The sequence below is a fragment of the Eptatretus burgeri genome, chromosome 2 (genome assembly GCF_056783735.1).
Source record: "Eptatretus burgeri isolate ZD-2024b chromosome 2, Ebu_testis_v1, whole genome shotgun sequence".
NCBI lineage: Eukaryota > Metazoa > Chordata > Myxini > Myxiniformes > Myxinidae > Eptatretus > Eptatretus burgeri.
Window position 1 is genome coordinate 77501525 of NC_140962.1, and position 12500 is coordinate 77514024.

General features: G+C 46.0%; 1 protein-coding gene across 8 annotated transcripts in view; it reads left to right on the forward strand.

Moving 5' to 3' along the window:
* The window catches only part of OSBPL6 (oxysterol binding protein like 6), a 225696-nt gene that overhangs the window by 79915 nt on the left and 133281 nt on the right, over positions 1-12500 (forward strand). For 2 of the 8 annotated variants that reach the window (XM_085869965.1, XM_085869971.1), the window contains exon 2: positions 10329-10428. The exons of the other annotated variants lie outside the window; for them this stretch is intronic. The gene's annotated coding sequence lies outside the window, so the exon portion shown is untranslated. The remainder of the gene's footprint in view (positions 1-10328; positions 10429-12500) is intronic. 8 annotated transcript variants of the gene reach the window in all.

Below are 12500 nucleotides of genomic sequence, written 5' to 3' on the forward strand. Positions count from 1 at the left end.
CGCGGTGAGACCGAAAGGTCCACCCGTGACTGGTTCCCGGCGTTAGTCCGAGAGGGTCACGACTGGATTGTCCGTCCGGTGGGCGACGTGCCGCGATTCGAGTTACGTGGCCGTCAGCACGCCGGCGGGCGCGAATCCGTAACAATATATATATATATATATATATATATATATATATATATATATATATATATATATATATATATATATATATATATATATATATATATATTTACGTATGTTGGAAGCAACCTTCATCCTTACCACCGATGCAATATTATGTCATTATGTCGTCAAAAGGAATTTGTACGATCTCTGTGTCTTTCATCATGGAAAGATCAAGGGAAGTACGGTAACAAATGGTGAATGGACTTTTGGGGAAACCCATCCCCCCCCTCTTTCCAGAATGTGGTTGCAAACATCAATAATCGACGAACTCTGCTCCAGCCAATGGGAGCTCGAGGTGAAGATGATGAGCCGAACAATGGGCGTTCGGATTAACCGTGATGTCATTACGCTTGAACCAATCAGCGTCCACCTTATTGAGACCTGTGTATAAAGCACACGCCTTCACTTCCTTCTTCATTTGCTGCGATTTTCTACCCTGAAGAGTGCAGCACGAAAAGCTTCAGTCACTGTTATGTCGTGTTTGTTTGTATCCATATATGTATATATATATATATATATATATATATATATATATATATATATATATATATATATATATATATATATATATATATATATATATATATATATATATATATGTATCTTTGACTAATAAATAACAATGTGTGTGTGCGCCTTCCATAACCCCAAAACCATAAAACCTCGCAGCATGCAACTTTTCCTGCACACTTTGGGAACTCCAAGGAAGTGAATGAGTGAAAATTGGGTGTTTGAGTTAATTTAAACACACCTTTTGAAGATAATCAACGACCTTATTTAATTATTTCCTTTATCAGGCACATCCTCGGCCACCTCGTTCTTTGGGGTCTTAAGGCGTTTCCTGGGTAACCTTGCTGATGTCTGAAGCCGCCATGTTTTTTGGCCAGCTCAACCATGCCTTGACTTGGAACGGGCAACAACAATTTCTTCACGATAACGTTTTTTTGTTTTTCATTTTCTTCACTCATGTTATGGAATGCCTGTTTATCATTGCTATGAATCACTGTATGCATCAGTTTTCGAAGTGCTGTCATTTTCAAAAGAGGAGCTTCGAGCGATTTCATACATTATATGATGCGATTTTCCACGATCTACTCTCACGGACTAATTAAAGCATATCATCAAAATATTATTTTGGTTTTGAGGATCGGATATCGTCTGGACTAAATAAGTGTCGAAATCTGAAGTAAAAGCTGATAATTTAACGAAATAACAAGTCTCATAAGGAAGCTGATGTACCTATTTACTTTAAGCAAGCAAGACTATGTTCCCTCCTTCTCCACATACACACAAGATGTGAAATTTCCAAAAAATTAAACTTACTTTTTTCTACTGTTTGGAGAATTATATTGAGTGAACAAAAGATTTAATAATGTGCCAAAATTTTCCACCTTCATTGAGCGATTTAACAACGCATTCAGGGCTTGACCTCACGCCCTTTCCCCCAGAGGGACTATCATCCTGAGTGAGTGGTCGTGCTCTGTCATCCTGAGTGAGTGGTTCGTGCTCTGTCATCCTGAGCGAGTGGTTCCTGCTCCATCATCCTGAGCGAGTGGTTTGTGCTCCATCATTCTGAGCAAGTGGTTCGTGCTCAGTCATCCTGAGCGAGTGGTTCGTGCTCTATCATCCTGAGCGAGTGGTTCGTGTGCTGTCATCCTGAGCGAGTGGTTCGTGCGCTGTCATCCTGAACGAGTGGTTCGTGCTCTGTCATCCTGAGCGAGTGGTTCGTGCTCTGTCATCCTGAGCGAGTGGTTCCTGCTCCGTCATCCTGAGCGAGTGTAACGTGCTCTGTCATCCTGAGCGCGTGGTTCGTGCTCTGTCATCCTGAGCGAGTGGTTTGTGCTCTGACATTCTGAGCGAGTGGTTCGTGCTCTGTCATCCTGAGCGAGTGGTTCGTGCGCTGTCATCCTGAGCGAGTGGTTCGTGCTCTGTCATCCTGAGCAAGTGGTTCGTGTCCTGTCATCCTGAGCGAGTGGTTCCTGCTCCGTCTTCCTGAGCGAGTGTATCGTGCTCTGTCATCCTGAGCGAGTGGTTCATGCGCTGTCATCCTGAGCGAGTGGTTCGTGCTCTGTCATCCTGAGCGAGTGGTTCGTGCGCTGTCATCCTGAGCGAGTGGTTCGTGCTCTGTCATCCTGATCGCGTGGTTCGTGCTCTGTCATCCTGAGCGAGTGGTTTGTGCTCTGACATTCTGAGCGAGTGGTTCGTGCTCTGTCATCCTGAGCGAGTGGTTCGTGCGCTGTCATCCTGAGCGAGTGGTTCGTGCTCTGTCATCCTGAGCGAGTGGTTCGTGCTCTGTCATCCTGAGCGAGTGGTTCCTGCTCCGTCATCCTGAGCGAGTGTAACGTGCTCTGTCATCCTGAGCGCGTGGTTCGTGCTATGTCATCCTGAGCGAGTGGTTCGTGCTCTGTCATCCTGAGCGAGTGGTTCGTGCGCTGTCATCCTGAGCGAGTGGTTCGTGCGCTGTCATCCTGAGCGAGTGGTTCGTGCTCTGTCATCCTGAGCAAGTGGTTCGTGCTCTGTCATCCTGAGCGAGTGGTTCCTGCTCCGTCATCCTGAGCGAGTGTAACGTGCTCTGTCATCCTGAGCGCGTGGTTCGTGCTATGTCATCCTGAGCGAGTGGTTTGTGCTCTGACATTCTGAGCGAGTTGTGAAATAACACCCGGTTTCCAAACCATTTGCCGTATTTACGTGTTTTCTAAATTATGGAGCCAATTTTTTTTTTCCACCTGTCACTTGCAGCTGTTTATAAAGACTAATGTTTGTGAACATATCCCTGAAATGTCTAAATACAACGTTGTAAATCCATAAAAGATACTCAAAGCGTTTGGTTTGCATGCAATATGTACTGGAGTCGGTAATCACACTGACTCCAACCTGCCAATTCCCCCCAAAATTGCAGATATTGGCCAGGCACTAGTGTGTGTGTGTGTGTGTGTGTGTGTGTGTGTGTGTGTGTGTGTGTGTGTGTGTGTGTGTGTGTGTGTTTTTCACAAAGCATAACATAATTTCTCTGCTAACTCCCCTACCCTACCCCCATCTCTCTGTCTCTGTCTGTCTTTCTGTCTCTGTCTGTCTTTCTGTCTCTCTGTCTGTCTCTCTGTCTCTGGACATATCCGGATGGTGGTTATGTCTGGACGGTGTTTGCCTTTGGAGGTGTCTGGGTAGCGTTTGTCTCTGGATGGTATTTATTTCCGAACGTGTCTGGATGGGAGTTTGTCTCCGGACGTGTCCGAGCGGTGTTTGTCTCCAGACAGCTTGGCTCTGGATGAATCCGGGTGGTGTTTGTCTCCGGCTGCATCTGGGCGGTGTTTGTCTCTGGACAGATTGGATCCAGACGTGTCTGGGTAGTATTTATGGCCGGACTGGAGTTTGTGTCCGGATGCGTCCGGACGGGAGTTTGTCTTCGGATGTGTCTGAGCAGTGTTTTTGTCTGGAGGCTTGGCTGCAGATGGGTCCGGCCAGTTTTGTGTCTAGATGTGTCTGGGCCATGTTTATAGTATGACTGGTAGAAAATGGATTTCAGACATTATTTTGTTTCCATCTTCACTGTTATTCTATACAGAATAATTTTGATGAGACAGTCTGAATCATAATTAAGGCTCAACCGTACGTCTGCCTTCCCTTCCTCTCACCTCACACTGTCTTCCCTTCCCATACCCCTCTTCGCACCCACACCCCCTCTCTCCCCCACCCCCTCTCTACCCCACCCCTCTCTCCCCCACCCCTATCTATCTCTTCTTCTCTCTCTTTCTCGCCCCCCTCCCCCTTTAGTATGCCCTTCAGCGAAGCGACAGGTGGTATTTGCTTGTGTGTGTGTGTGTATATACATATAGATCTCCAACTGTGATCGTTGAGGACACCATATTGTATCTAGAACAAACAAGTGCCATCTGCCACATGGACAAATTGTCTTGCGCCCCACAAATAACAACCAGGAGGCATCACCTGAAACAATTTCAAGTGTTTCTGCGTTTGTTTGTTACTCTATCACAGCCGAACCGTTGCACCCAGCAGCCACAAATTTTGTGTGTAGGTACTCCAACATGTCAGCAAGGTGTTATGCTATCACACATTGGCCTTGGCGGCTGTTTTGAGTCCACCAAAGGCCGCTATAAAGTGCATATTGGGATTTGGGGTCAGGCAGTGCTATGACTGTAAACTTTTAAGTAAATAGCTTATTTTAATCACAAATTCTTGATTTATTTGAGTGATACAGTTGCTTACAGAAAGCAATACACTTCATCAAATACAGTAGACGAGGCGTCAGTCGGCAGCGTGTAACTCGTCACTTCGCCTAAGTCGGCAGCGTCAAAAAGTCCTGAATTTATCTCATGTTAAATCCCTTTGAATAAAGGGTCATCCCTCTGTAAGTCGTCATCTCTAAGTCGTCACTTCGTCTAAGTCGTCAGATGTTGTCCGTTCCCGCGTAATGGAAACTCAAGTAAATTACCACTCCTAACTCGTCACATGGAACTGCTGCCTCGTGAGAAGCCCGATTTCATGGAATCGTGATGCTCGCTCATTGTTTTACACTGCCAGTGATAGGCTATTTATAACTGCGTACACACGTTGATCGCACTGCAGGCAGGACAATGGCGACTAAGCATAAGCTTGCAACTAAAACCTACCAAGAAAAATACGACATTATCCAGTTTTGCGAGGCAAACCCACTGATGAAGAAAACAGCCATAAGCTGAGAAGTTGGACATCAAACGGCAGACATTGAACGATATCTTGAAGAATAAGGGCAAGATATTTGGACAAGTGGAGAAGATCGCGAGGCCGGTGGTAAGTGTGAAACGCGTGAAATGTGTGTCCTTTGAAGATGTCGATGACGCGCTCATCATCTGGTTTCGGCAAATGTCGGCTCAGCCAAATATTCGGTTGGCCGGTGAAATGTTGCTGCTGAAGGCACGTAAATACGCTGCGGACTTCGGGCATGATGATGCCGAGACCTTTCCGATGCACTGGATAGACAGATTCAAAGTGAGGTGGGGAATCGGCAAGGTCAAGAAGTGCGGCGAATCAGGCAGCGTGGATTCGGCAGTGGTGCACGACTGGAAGGATGGCAAATTGAAAGACATCTTGGAAAGGTATCAGTCTCGGGACATGTACAATGCCGATGAGACTGGGCTTTTCTGGCAGATACTGCCAGAAAAGTCTCTGGGGTTCGTTGGTCAATCCCATCATGGTGATAAGCAGGCAAAGTTGTTGTCTTACAGTTGTTCATTATCTTTACTTTTGATAAAGTGATTCATGAATTCCATCTTTGCTTGATCACTTTCCAACTCACCAATGAACCCCCACCAATGCCCCGAGGATTGTGTTTTCCTTTTGGTACAATAGCCGGCTCTCACACATATGTGTCCAGGCCACGCGCGACTTCATCCTTCACCCCACAGTCATCATGAATGTTTGCATACGCGCAAGTCGTCACATTTCTAAGTCGTCACTTTTTTCTCGGTCCCGATGGTGACGACTTACGCGTCGTCTACTGTATATCAGGCTTATTTTTGTTCTGGACGAGAAAAGGTCGGCAACGCCGGGTCCTCTCTCCCAACCCTTCCCCTGCCTCCTCCCACCCCACCCCTCTCTCCAGACTCCCACAACACCCCTCCCTCCTCTAACATACTCCCACCCCATCCCCTCAGGACTCCTACCCCACCCCTTCCCCTCCTTCCTCCCAACCCACCCCACCCATTCCTCTTCCCACCTCCTCCCACCCTACCACCATATGGACTCTCACCCCACCCCTTCCCTTCCATCTTCCCACCACACCACCTCCATCCAGACTGCTACCCCACCCCTTCCCTCCCTCTGAACTCCCACCCAACCGCTTCCCCTTTGGACTTCCACCCCACCCTTTCCCCTCCCTCCTCTTACCCCACTTCCCCTCACTCCGGACCCTCACAAATAAAATTATTTTACACCACATAGCGGAATAGGTCAGGTCAGGTATGGGAGCATGTGCCAGAACAGCGCGTCGCTGCATCCACTTTCCACCGGTACTCCAGGGGCCTCCCTCTGGCCATCCCCCAGGCAGATGCCAGGCCCATCCCCATCTCCTTGAGATGCCGGTCAACCTGCTGCAACCACGAGGCACGTGGTCGGCCCATTGGCCTCCTCCACTCACAAGACTCCCTCGCTGAGAGAATCTGGTGAGCAGGATCGGCGTCAGGAAAACGAGCCACATGTCCATACAGCCACAACTGATGCTCACGGACTATGCAGGTAACAAATCTCATCCGAGTTTCTCTCAGCAACCGCTCGTTGGACACAAAACCCGATCAGTAATAGCCAAGAATTCTCCGAAAAGACCTAGTACCAAAGGAATTAAGTCTCTGTCTCAGATCCTAAGTCAGAGTCCAAGTCTTGCATCCATAGAGCAAGACTGGAAGCACCAAGGACCTGAAGACTCGGACTTTCGTCCTCCCGCACAGATACCGGCAGCGCCACACCCCATTATCCAGTGAATCCATGACTCCCCAGGCCCGACCCAGACGTTTATTGACCTCTGACTTACAGGCAGCAGAGACATGAATATCTCTGCCAAGGTAAGTGAATCTCTCCACGACCTCAACATCCTCACCACAAACAGACACAGACAGGACAGCAGCATCCAAGATGTCATCGAAAGCCTGGATCTTTGTTTTGACCCAAGAAACCCGTAATCCCAGCGGCTCCGACTCTTCATTCAGCACCTTGAGGGCCTCCAAAAGGATATCTAAAGTCTCCGCAAAGATGACTGCATCATTTGCGAAATTAAGGTCAGAGATCTTGACATTCCCAAATGATGCACCGCAGCTTGATCTCTCCGACATCCTCCCTAGAATCCAGTCCATACAAGCGTTGAAAAGTGTGGGGGCCAGTACACATCCCTGACAAACTCCAGTAACAACTGGAAATAAGTCAGAGATGGTACCACCACATTTCACAGCACTCTCAGTACCAGAGTAGAGTTCAGACATCAGATCGATCGGTTTTGGTGGCACCCCACGAAGACCAAGAATCCTCCAGAGGGCATCCCGATTCACTGAATTGAACGCTTTACAGAGACCAACATAGGCTGCAAGCAACCCCTGTCAAAACTCTCGTCTTAATTCGGTGAGGACCTGAAGAGCAAGGATACGGTCAATTGTTGACCTCTTTGGTGTAAAGCCTGACTGCTCTGGATGCTGGTGCTCAAGCAGATGGTGGCAAACCCTATCAAGAATTATCTGAGCAAATACCTTGCCCGGCACTGAGAGCAGCGTCACCCCTCGGTAGTTGTTGCAGTCTTGGCGATCACCCTTCCCTTTCCAGAGAGGGACAACAAGGTCCCTCTTCCAATCAGTTGGGATGATGCCTGTGTTCCAGGCAGAGCACAAAACTGCATGCAACGACACGAGTGCAGCATTTCCACCAGCCTTGAGAAGTTCAGCATGGATGCCACAGATCCCTGCAGCTTTACCCTGTTTTAACCGGTTCACCGCAGCCCGTGTTTCCACAAGCGAAGGTGGACCACAGTTGATTGGAGGGTCAGCAACAGGGGTTGTAACACCCATGACGTCCAACTCGACAGCTGGTGGATCAGCTTGGTACAACCGCTGAAAGTAACCAGCCCAACGGGCCTTCACTTCGGACTCCTCTGTCAAGAGCCTACCACTCTCTGCTCTAATTGCAGTGCTCCGAGGGATGGGCTTGGATGAACGCAATGTGCGAATTCCCCTGTAAGTGGGACGAAAGTCACCTGTCTACAGGTGATGCTCTACCCCCTCACAGATACCTCGCACATCGGCCTCCTTGTCTACCCTTAGTGCACGTACAGTTTTACGCCTCGGCTCCCTGAACAGCTCAGCTCTGCCATTTAGCCTGGCCCTGCAACTCTGGTCAATGGTATGCAGTGTCCCTTGAGAGACAAAATTATTCTTTGCCCTGCGGTGAGTTCCAAGACATCCACCGACAACATCAAGGACGGTGGTCTTGAAGGCACTCCACAACTCTTCAGGAACCCCCAAAGCACCCTGACCCCCCAAATGTCCATTCAGCCTGTTCGCAAACTCCTCAGCTACCCTCTCATCCTTGAGCTTGCCAACATCCAGCCTCGGCTGGGATGGTACCATTCTCCCGGATTTAAGGTGCAGCTCGACAGTTGCTACAACAAGCCAGTGGTCAGTATTGAGGAACTGAGCACTCCGGTAGACCCTGCAGTTCTGGATCATCCTCCAGCGACAATCAACGAGGACATGGTCAATCTCCTTTGCCACACCGCCATCGTTGGAATACCAATTCCAGCGATGAGCTTCTTGGGTGCTGAAACCATGAACCAGCCACCCTAAGTCCACAACTTCTTGCAAAGTCAAGGAACTTAGTGCAATTCTGGTTCATAGTTCCTGACCCATGGGGACTAACACATGTCTCATAATCATCCCTATCAGTTCCAGTCGATGCAATGAAATCCCCCAAGACGAGAAGTGTATCTCGTCTGGGGCACTGATCAACCACAGACTCGAGCGTGGCGTAGAATGCATCCTTCACGGTGAGATCACTCGCCTCAGTCGGAGCATAAACAGAGACCAGGGAAATGACACCTCAGGAGTGACGAATCCTTCGTCTCATAATACGCTCGTTGACCGGTGTTACCTCAATTATCATTGGGGTCAGCTTATTGGACACAGCTACAGCAACTCCTTGAGTATGGTAACCATCAGAGCGACCAGACCAATAGTAGCTGTAACCACCCACCATTATCTCACGGCAATCCGGTCTCCGAACCTCAGAGAGTGCTGCAATACCGATGTCCAAACGCTTGAGCTCAGATGATAACAGAGACAGGTGATCATCCTCTCTTATGGATAGGACATTCCAGGCACCCACCCGAAGGGACCGCCTCAGGTTAACCCAAGGAGACCGCCGTCTGGTGGACGACACCTCAGCACCACTCTGACACACTCGCCCGCAATCTGACCCAGGAATGTTACCCTGTGGTTTCCCTCCTATCATCAAAGATTGGGGGTCCCGAAGGCTTTGCCCCAATCCCGTCATCCGGTGAGCTGCCCTGCGAATGGAAGCTGCACAGGAGGTACTCCCACGGAGTGGGTTTTCAGATTTTTTTGCGTTTTTGTGTTTTGCAGAATGAAGGGTTTTACGGTGGCCGGAATGCAAATCCTGCCACCAACCTCTGAAGAAAAAGTAACCCAACTGCAGGAGGACGTCCGCAGACACAGTTGGGCACTAGATATGGATGGCCGTTGTCTCACAAGGAGCTCCTCCGCCCTTTGACAGGTTTTGTTTTTAATCCTGCTTGGTGTCCATATCCAAACACCATCCTCACCAAAAAACATGGTGGGGGAGACGGTTTAGTCGCCGACAACCCGACCATGGAACAGGTTAGTACAAGTTTACATGGTACTTGTAGCAGGTCAGAGATCTAACCTGACCTGACAAAGCAAAGTGGAATAGCGGAATAGATGTACAGTATTCAATTAAAGTCAATTACGTCATGCACAGCGACGCCTTTTATAAAAGTATTTCACACTTTTTTGCCTGTGAATTACCACTGTAGCACCACTGTACCCTCGCCTGGGGCTGAAGAAACACGCATACGCACGCGCGCACGCGCGTACACACACACACACACACACACACACACACACACACACACACACACACACACACACACACACACACATTCTCTTTTATTTATTTTTTTGCCTGTGAATCAATGCTGTAATGTATTGCAGGTGACTGAACTGCATACGTAATATTGTACCTCATTGTTCATTTAATCTTACCACATCACTCACTCAGCACTGCCGCATCATAAAAAGATCTCTGAATACTGTGGGCATCACAGGTCTCTCAAAATGCCACCCATCACTTTACTGAACAGAGAGACAGAGGGATCTTATTCCTCTTAAGCTTTATGGCGTTTTCATAGCTGCGAGGCACCCAGACATAACAGTAGTGCACGAAGGAACATTTAAGTAATCTATACCATTGCTTGTAAACGAACTACCAAGCAGCTTGTAGAGCTGTCGTGTAAAAACAAAAAATTGCACATTTTCAGTGTGTGAGGCACTGCCAGATGCTTGACATGGCACTTGTAGGGCCCCTCAACACAGACGAGTGGGGTCTGCACTTTGTCTGTCGATTGATGTAGTTTTTGTTGTATTTTGCAGAGGGACAGTGTACACAGGCACTTTTGCCATGTGTCACCATGGCTTGCAAACGAACAGCCAAGCAGCTTGTAGAGTGCTCACCAAGTTGTTAAGCACTCAAGTGAGTACTCCCACTAATGGTTGACAAGGAATGGCTGGCTTGGCAAGTGATAGCAAGCTGATTGGTAATGGGACACACCCGTAAAAAAACATAAAAACATTGCCAATTTCTTAAATTTTTCAGATTTCACTCCAGATTTCAACACTTCGTTAGTCCACGCGATCTTATCCTCAAATCCGAAATCATATTTCGATTTTATGCTTTAATTAGTCGGTGACAGTCTGTCATGGAAAATGAAACCATATAATGCATGGAATTGCTCCAAGCTCCTAATTTGAAAACTATAGCACTTACAAAAGTGGTGTATGCAATGATTTGTAGGTATGAAAATCAGGCATTCGATGATATCAGTGAGGAAAGTTAATAAAAACATTTTGAATGCTTTATCGTTAAGAAAGCATTGTTAGCTTGTTCCAAGTCAAGGCACTGTTGAGCAGGCCGAACAAAATGGTGGCTTATGACCCCAGCGAGCTGACAGAGGGCTGAGAGAGGTGACACCATGTTCGTAAGGTTTATTTTGTTTTGTTTTTTCTTGTGATGAGCACCCCATAAATTATCTTCAAAATGGGTGTTTAAATTCATCCAAACACCCAATTTTCATTCCTGCACCCCCTTGGAGTTCCCGAAGTATGCAGGCAAAGTTTGGGGCCTTTAGGTTTCATGGTTTTAGAGTTATAGTGGAGACACACTGACTGATGCACTGACATTTATTATTATAGATACATGTAGGATCCACATGAATAGTTGCTTGCAGTGTGCAAGCCCACTATATATATATATATATATATATATATATATATATATATATATATATATATATATATATATATATATATATATATATATATATATATATATATATATATATATATATATATATATATATATATATATATATATATATATCAGACAGATTCCAGTAAACATGCAAAACACCATGATGAATCCAGTTTACTGATTATATATTTAAACTTTTAAATACCGATTATGTCATCTAGTTCAGTCTTAATCTTTAAAGACCCTTATTCATCAACAGGAGGTTACATTTATCCAGTCACTTGAAAAATATTTAATTTGTCCATATATGATGACATCATCAATATTTTATCTATATAGAATATGATGACGTCTTTGGGAAAATTGTTCACATCGTCCCTTTATGTAATTGTAGTTGTACTTTTACAACCAATGATACAGCTCTCACAGGATAACGGACAATATTTTAAATACTGTTTCTGTTTTCTGATCACAAAGTTAGTTTTTGCTCCACGAACAAGCAAATGAAAACAAGTGTTGAGTAATCTATGAAGAGACTTGGCACTTCACATTTATCTGGAATGTGGAGTATGAAGAAACTTCCTGTTGCTTCTGCTTTATCTGCTGCCAACATATTGTTTTATACTGTGGCACTGTTTATACAGAGCATTCCATTTGTCTCAATAATACCGAAACAAAAATATAAGCTCTGATGTGCTCTTGCCATTCACTTTGGAGATATTTCTAAATGCGACCATTCTCAATTTATTGAGTAAAATGTCATGCTCTAAAATATTATACCAAATTGTGTTTGATATGATCGAATCTGGAGAAGTAAAATGAGCACATATTTTACTTTCTCGCACTGGCCAGAAGCAGGGAAACACTTGCTTCATATTTTACATTGTAGTGACTAATTATTGTTTTGCTTTCTTGACAATTTTATGTCCATCAAAATTCTGACAAACTGACATTACATTTAACCAACGAATTCATAATAATATTGTGAATAAATATTTTGGTTCTTTTCCTTATACCTTGAATGCCTTCAACTGTAAACCGATCCGTTTTGGTGGAGGTCTAAACCCTTCATATATCTATACTCATAAGTGTGTGTGTGTGTGTGTGTGTGTGTGTGTGCGCGCGCGCGCGTGTTTCTAAGTTTCTGTATGTCAATGTGTGTGTCTCTTCCATAACACCAAAACCATGAAACCTCGCAGCTTGAGACTTTGGATGTATACTAAGGGAACTCCAAGGAAGTGAATGAGTGAAAATTGAATGTTTGGGTTAATTAAAACACCCCTTTTGAAGATAAT